Raw genomic sequence first — 7,989 nt, 5'->3', positions numbered from 1 at the left:
TCAGAATGGCGCTCTGCCACTGAGCTACATTATATGAAGCCCCTAACGAACAACCAGGAGGAATTACATATGCATGTTGGACAGCGCTTTCGGCCTCTTTCACTGTAAATGATACAATACAAGATTTAGCTTTGCTTCGAGAGTCTGTGGGGCGTTTTCCTACATTTGTTTTTGTTTTGTTTAACGACACCACTAGAGCACATTGATTAATTAATCATCGGATATTGGATGTCAAACATTTGGTAATTCTGACACGTAGTCATCAGAGGAAAGTCTTTTATATGCACTTTGCCACAGATAGGAAAACACATACCACGGCCTTTGACCAGTTGTGGTGCACTGGTTGGAACGAGAGAAAAAAAAGTTGAATGGATCCACCGAGGTGGTTCGATCCTGCGACGCAAGCACCTGCAGCGAGCACTCAACTGCCTGTGTTATATCCCGCCCCTTCATCTGACAATGTTCGTGAGCGAGACATATAGCTCAGTGGTAAAGCGCTCACTTGATGCGCGATCTGTTTACGATCGATCCTCGTCAGCGGGCCCATTTCTCGTTCAAAGGCTGTGTTGTGCTGCCTGTGGGATGGTGCATATCTGAAAAGATCCCTTGCTATAGGCTACTAAAGGAAAACAATATAGCGGGTTTCCTTTCTAAGATTATATATAGTAAACATACGAAATGTTTAATATTGATTAATAAATCAATGTGCTCTGGTGGTGTCGTTAAACAAAACAAATTTTAGCTTTAACTACAAAAAGAATGCCAAAACAAACTTCAAACGTGTATATGCGCACATAGGCTAGATAACGTTTTCTCTAAACGTAATCGTGTAGATGAAACCACAATTACGTCATACAATAAGTACAGTATTACCCAACCCCCATTGGGTATTGTTTGTGAGTACTTGTGCATGACCATAGATACTTTACAAGTAGAACTAGGCTAGGACCTAGAGCCAGAGTAAGCTCGTCCTGTCCTGAACGGAGGGTCTGGTGAAAGATGACATCTGAGCCCATGACAGGCATGTGCTACAACAGCTTGTTCTGAATGTGCACGTTAAAACCTATATGCCCTGACACCAGAAAGCTCTTGCTAAATGGCAAACTTCAATTTTATTTGCAGGGCTCACTCTATAGGCCCTACAGTGCCAAATTAGCCAATTGCTAATTTGTATGCCTATACAAAGTGGCTACAACATTTACTCTTTGGCTAATAAAATATTCCTTAAATTAACCACATTTTAATAATTTTCAAGGAAATTCTCTACATATGTGAAAATTGGCTGAACCAAAACAAAATATAAAAAATTCAGGGTGAACCCTGAATTGGATGGGGGGGGGGGGCGAATATATAATTGGTAGTGGAGGTGATGGTGATGGTGATGGTGACGGTGACGGTGACGGTGGTGGTGATTATGATGATGGTGGTGATCGTGATCGTGATGGTGGTGGTGATTATGATGATGATGGTGATGGTGGTGGTGATGGTGATTATGATGATGATCAGTGATTATGATGCTGACGATATCGATGGTGAATAGCATCTGAAATGTAATAGGACCTATCGGTTGTGTGATATCATGGTGCAGGTGGGATCATGGTGAAGGTGGGATCATGGTGAGGGGGATCATGGTGAGGGTGAGATGGGCGCAATCTAGATCAGTTCGTTGTGACTATGCTTGGGTCGCCCCAATCTTGAAACGAGAAAATGTTCAAGGTTTCTCACTGATTCACACCCAGTAACTGATGATTAATTATTCACTGTGTTCTAGTAGTGTCGCTGAACAAAGAAAAAAAGTTTAACTTCAGACATATCACAGTATTTTAAAAGAAAACCTTACAGCTCCAGCCAAAAGAGATGGATCCAGTAATAAGATGCGAACGTACAAATTATATAAACACAATATTCAACTAGAGCCATATTTATTACACTGTATACATCCAGAACACCGTAAAGCTTTTACTAAATTACGTCTCAGTGACCACAAATTAAAAATAGAGACTGGGCGCCATACAAAACTCTTCACTCCAGTGGAAGAACGTTTATGTGACCACTGCAATGTAATTGAAGATGAATACCATCATATCATAATATGTAAGAAATATAATAGTCAACGTGTCATATTATATGCATATCTAACTTTCCATAATTACCTATTTAAAAGTATGAGTATGCAATTTTTTTATATATATTATGCAAAACCAAAATCCAGCCTGTGCTGGTGCGGTATGCAAATTTGTTCACGATTATACAATACAATACAATACAATACAATAACTTTATTTCCATGTTCATATATGTATAATAAAAACATAGTCTGGTTGACCAGCAAAAATAAAGTACATAAAATATTAAACGCTAACACCAAAAAACTAAACTACAACTCTTGTTTAATAAAGTACATGTAGTGTAACAGGTTCTATTGTCTTTTGTCTGTTCTTCGATATTTGGTTAATTAAAATAAATAAATATTATTAAGTGGCAGGGGGTCTAGTTAGAAGGCTAGTTCGTGCTGTGTCCAAATCTGAGCAGAGTTGTGCGACTGTAATGAGTTGTGTTTTAGGGCAGTTGATGATGTAATAACATTTTTCGTATTTATTTAGTGTTTGGAATATTGGGAATTCTTGTGCGAGTGTAATAAAATATTTTCTTCTGTTCGTTTCTAGCTGTTTGTAGTCCACGAGAAAATTTGCCTCATCTTCCACTGCCTCTTTACATGTATTGCCCATAATTAGTCCTTATTTAGTCATTTTGTTTGTTTCTTGTTTATACATATGTTTTGCATCCAGTTCCGTATGTGGAATGATTATATGCAATAAAGTTTTTATCTTTTTATCTTTTATCTTATCGTTTGCTATCAACTACAATTATAACCTTTCTCAGTTTCTGGGTCTAATTTAAATATTGGTAAACTGAGAGACCCGGAAATAAAGCCCAAATTTAAATGAATTAATTATACCTATTTATAAATATGCCAGTGTAAACAGTAATATGTATGCAAAAATCATTTAACTATGGTCAAATACTCACAAAAATTTACAATTTTGAATTAAATTAGCATAATTATTGAGTAATAGTTAGCCGAACGTATTCCCGAACATTGTCGAGGTTTTCCGATCAGACGCCCTCTATAAGATGACGGCCATATTTGGTGCTTAACGGTATGTACAATGAAAAATATCCGTGGCATCTTATGAAAACCAAGCGTCTGATGTGAAATATTTTAGCAGATTTATGTTTATTGTTGTTTATTTCATGTATGAGAGTTGCAATTTTAAAACTAAATAGGTTTGTTACATTGTTTCTGAAAGGTTTTTGGTACCCAGTTTACCGTAAGGAAAAGTGTCAACAATAGAAAAATCATTTTACTATTCACTGTTTTTAATTTGTTCCCTTTATTTGTTATTTAATGTGAAAGCACTACTACCTTCTTAGAAAATGAAATTCATCTTGTTTCTTAATTTTCTATTTTCATATGGTTCGCAGTGCATTAATTCGGTAATTTACTATTTTTAAAACCACTACCAGACCATTAAAGTCGTAGACCCTATTTTTAACCAATGACAATTAACATTAAGTTTGTTTAATTTGTAAACCTTTAACAGGTGTATAAAGTAAACAGACTGACATGGAAGTGTGGGGTGGGGGTGGGGGGGGGTCGAGGGAACGGGCCTCTAAAAATGTTCATATGGTTCACAGTGCATTAATTCGGTAATTTACTATTTTTAAAACCACTACCAGACCATTAAAGTCGTAGACCCTATTTTTAACCAATGAAAATTAACACTAAGTTTGGTTAATTTATAAACCTTTAACAGGTGTATAAAGTGAACAGACTGACATGGAAGTGGGGGGTCGAGGGAATGGACCTCTAAAAATAGACGAGTGCCTCACCATAAGTTAACCTTTACTTCTCAGAGGTACGTGCGTAAAACGTCTTACAAATATCGTGATGACCAAAAACTTGTGGATATTGTAAATGGATAATCTGAACAATAAAATGTAAACAATGTCTCATTTTAATTACAGGGCTTGAAGTTGAACTTGAGAATTTGTCACCCACAACAAATATTGACTTGTTTTTAATTGCGGTATAATATCCACCCGGTCCCCCCTCTTCATTATTTTTAGTTAGGGTTAGCAGCGGATTTGGGTGGGGGGGGCTCTATGGGCTGGAGTCTGTTACCACAGACGTGTGCAATGTAGTTCACTTGTAATGCATATAGTTGGTGAAATTGTTGACCCATGAATAGAACAAGTATGACTTGGTGGTTTTCCGTTTAAAAAAAAGCAATTTTCTGTTTCATCTTTTTGTAAATTCCGTTTCAGACTACAATATGTAATTAACAATTTAACTAACACAAGTTGTGAAAAACTAAAGGGTCAGAAAATTGACTGGTGTCACTATTTGTCATTAAATCATTTGAATTGAAGTAAGCCTACATATTAGTAGCAAAAAATCACATCAGGAGCAAAGGCTACAATTATAATAACTACATAAAGCATGCTGTATTCAATGGGGCTTAGGGTTCACAAAACATAAACATTTATTTTATCATCTCTTTGACAGTCTAACGCATTCAAATTGAAGTATGCGCATGACACAGCAGAAATAAAGTAACATTGCAACGTTCAGTCAGCCAGTTTTTGCTAAACGTTTGCAAACATATTTTGACTGGTGGTTCCCGAAATGGTCATTCGGTTTAATGTGTAGCGTAAAAATCTGATTTCCAAGACAAGCGTTAGTGACAAACTGTTGGCTACACTTACTCCTGGAAACAACCTGTCCCATCTGTACAGGGGCAACAAACTAAGCAGTAAACCAGCTCCAAGTTCAGCCAGCTAACGTTCGCAAAGTATTTGATTGGTTCCCAATGTGACCATTTGGTTTACTGTGAAGCACATAATCCAGTCGAGTGTTTGCCAATACTAATAGTAAGTACTGCGTACGGGTCAATCGTCAGTTTTACAGCGTGTGGCAATAATAAAATAGTAAATTAATTTTTGTAACTTCACGGAAAATCGTAATTGTGTTTCACAATGGGAATTCCGTCGGTTTTCCGTGATCGCGGAAACTCACTGGATCTAGGGTGCTCATGAATCAAAACAAAATATATTTTAAAAACAAAGGCAATGAGCAATAATGGACGCTGTATTCGTGGAAAACTCAAGTTTTCCTGAAGAAATTAACCAAAATATTGTAAGCCTAGTTTTACACGTAAATGTAAATCTATGACTGAAGAGCTATTCACGAAACATCATAAACGTAAGTTACGCGTAAAGTTGGATGTAAATATGAGTGCCTCCGGTTACAAGTAACAACTAACGTGGCAAGTAAGTCATGTACATATAATAAATCAAGCACGTTCGCCGTTATTTACTATTTGTGGAAAATTTCAGCATTTCCAATAATTGAAGCAGTTTTTTTTTTATCGTCGACTCGGCCACATTTCCCCTGAGTTATCTTTACCTTTTTAAGAATGTCCTAAAATTCGTATCAAAACGTGGATCCTCACCAATACCAAAATGCCACGGTTCTCGATGTTATTGTTAGCAGACGACAAACAAAATTGCCTTTTGTGCATTTGTTAGTTACCCGGTAGCCATTGTTTCCAATGTTATTTTTTTTTAGTTTTTTTTTTTTTCCTCTGGTGAGAGAGTTGTCGTAGATTTACATCCAGCTAAGTTATGTTTACGTCCATCTTTGAGAATAAGGTGCTTCTTGCACATAAACGTAAATCTACGGTAGACGTAAGTGCTAGTCGTAGACTTGACTTTACATCTTTTCGTGAATATGGGTCCATGGTTGTACCTACCAGTCTGTAGTCTGATGGCTTAACCACTGCGCCGGTGGCAAACTTCAACCAAAATCTTAATATAACACACCACCACTCATTCAGAATTAATAAATGAGAATGGTTTCATGTTTTCAGGGGTGGGAATTTTACGATCAGCTGTTTTCTCTTATGGAACATTGCGTTTCCTCGCATTTTAATCGTCCTTTCCTCCAAAATGTGTCCGGTGGCACAGATTTTAACCTCGGTTTTCAAGAATTTCTGGGACCCTCTAGATTTCCTCTCTTTTTTTTTTACAGTTCACCAATTCCCACCCCTGTGGGTTTTTTTTACCCCCCCCCCCCACCCCACACACACACACACACTTTCAGGAGTTGTCTTTGAGTATGTTGACCAATTGGTACCATGCAAAATAAGGGCCAACCAGTTTGGCCTTGAGACTCTTTAATTTAAGGGACATTACTGCTATTTGTCGCATGGCCATTGTTACATTACAGTCCTGGTTTCATTTTTGTCTCTTAATTGCTGTCAGGCATTGGGCTACCGTATTCTGTGATCATTGTTCTGTGAAGTCTTTGTTTCTGTGATGAAAATATTTTGTCAGTTCTGCTTCAGAGAAAGAATGACGACTTAAGTATGATTCTGAGAGACAACATTATTGTACACAACTGTTCTAGTTGTAGCACTTGAAGATTTTTAAAAAAGGTGTTTTATGCCCCAGGGGTGCAATAAGTACTTGTCCGCTCGCCATATGTGAGTAAAAATTCTGATGGCCGAGTTAAATAATACAACTACCAGTCTAACGGGCGATCTGTCTTTTGTCTTTTTCTGACTAATAATTGTAATTTTTTATTCATCAAATCTGTGACTCCACATGTCAAAATTCCAAACCATTCAAACAAATGATTAAAAAAGACGACGAAATACACACCACATGTACTGACGGCGTTGATAACTTTGGACTTTCTAACTGCGCGAGCACAACATTCTGCAAATAGTGCTGTTCAAGGGTCAATACTTCCTTGAAATGGCATATTTACAATGAAAATATGTTGCTGGTTTGTTTTTAATACTTGGTTTTGTTAAATACTTATGGGATGTCATTTGAGTTTTGTAGATCCGTATGAAACAAATGTGAAAAATCTAGTCTTTATTAGAATATTTTAATATTTATAGATTTGTCAATTGAGGATTTTTGCTAGCTATCGTTTGCTACGTACCAAGTGTCTTTAATGTTTATATATATATGTGTATATATAATGGTTTCATGTTTTCATTGGTGGGAATTTTACGATCAGCTGTTTTCTCTTATGGAACATTGCGTTTCCTCGCATTTTAATTGTCCTTTCCTCCAAAATGTGTCCGGTAGCACAGATTTTAACCTAGGATTTCAAGAATTTCTGGGACCCTCTAGATTTCCTCCTCTTTTTTTTACAGTTCACCAATTCCCACCCCTGTGTTCTCCCCCCCCCCCCACACACACACACACACACTTTCAGGAGTTGTCTTTGAGTATGTTGACCAATTGGTACCATGCAAAATAAGGGCCAACCAGTTTGGCCGTGAGACTTTAATTTAAGGGACATTACTGCTATTTGTCGCATGCCTGTTGTTACATTACAGTCCTGGCTTCTTTTTTTTCTGTTACTTGCTGTCGAGCATTGGGCTACCGTACTCTGTGAGCATTGTTCTGTGAAGTCTTGGTTGTTTCTGTGATGAAAATATTTTGTCAGTTCTGCTTCAGAGAAAGAATGACGACTTAAGTATGATTCTGAGAGACAACATTATTGTACACAACTGTTCTAGTTGTAGCACTTGAAGATTTAATAAAAAAAAGGTGATTTATGCCCCAGGGGTGCAGAAAGTACTTGTCCGCTCGCCATATGTGAGTAAAAATTCTGATGGCCGAGTTAAATAATACAACTACCAGTCTAACGGGCGATCTGTCTTTTGTCTTTTTCTGACTAATTATTGTAATTTTTTATTCATCAAATCTGTGACTGCACATGTCAAAATTCCAAACCATTTAAACAAATTATTAAAAAAGAAGACGAAATACACACCACATGTACTGACAGCGTTGATAACTTTGGACTTTCAAACTGCGCGAGCACAACATTCTGCAAATAGTGCTGGTCAAAGGTCAATACTTCCTTGAAATGGCATATTTACAATGAAAGTATGTTGCTGGTTT

At 37.1% G+C, this 7,989-nt stretch overlaps 1 protein-coding gene across 1 annotated transcript in view; it reads left to right on the top strand.

Annotated features, from left to right (window-relative positions):
- Positions 1 to 3,125: 3,125 nt before the first annotated feature.
- Positions 3,126 to 7,989, top strand: part of LOC121386180 (ATP-dependent RNA helicase cgh-1-like) — a 31,327-nt gene continuing 26,463 nt past the window's right edge. Inside the window, exon 1 of the mRNA XM_041516992.1 lies at positions 3,126 to 3,161. The gene's annotated coding sequence lies outside the window, so the exon portion shown is untranslated. The remainder of the gene's footprint in view (positions 3,162 to 7,989) is intronic.

Source organism: Gigantopelta aegis, chromosome 12 (assembly GCF_016097555.1).
Source record: "Gigantopelta aegis isolate Gae_Host chromosome 12, Gae_host_genome, whole genome shotgun sequence".
Classification (NCBI taxonomy): domain Eukaryota; kingdom Metazoa; phylum Mollusca; class Gastropoda; order Neomphalida; family Peltospiridae; genus Gigantopelta; species Gigantopelta aegis.
Note: the sequence above shows the minus strand (reverse complement) of the source record. Positions and strands in the feature narration are given on the sequence as shown.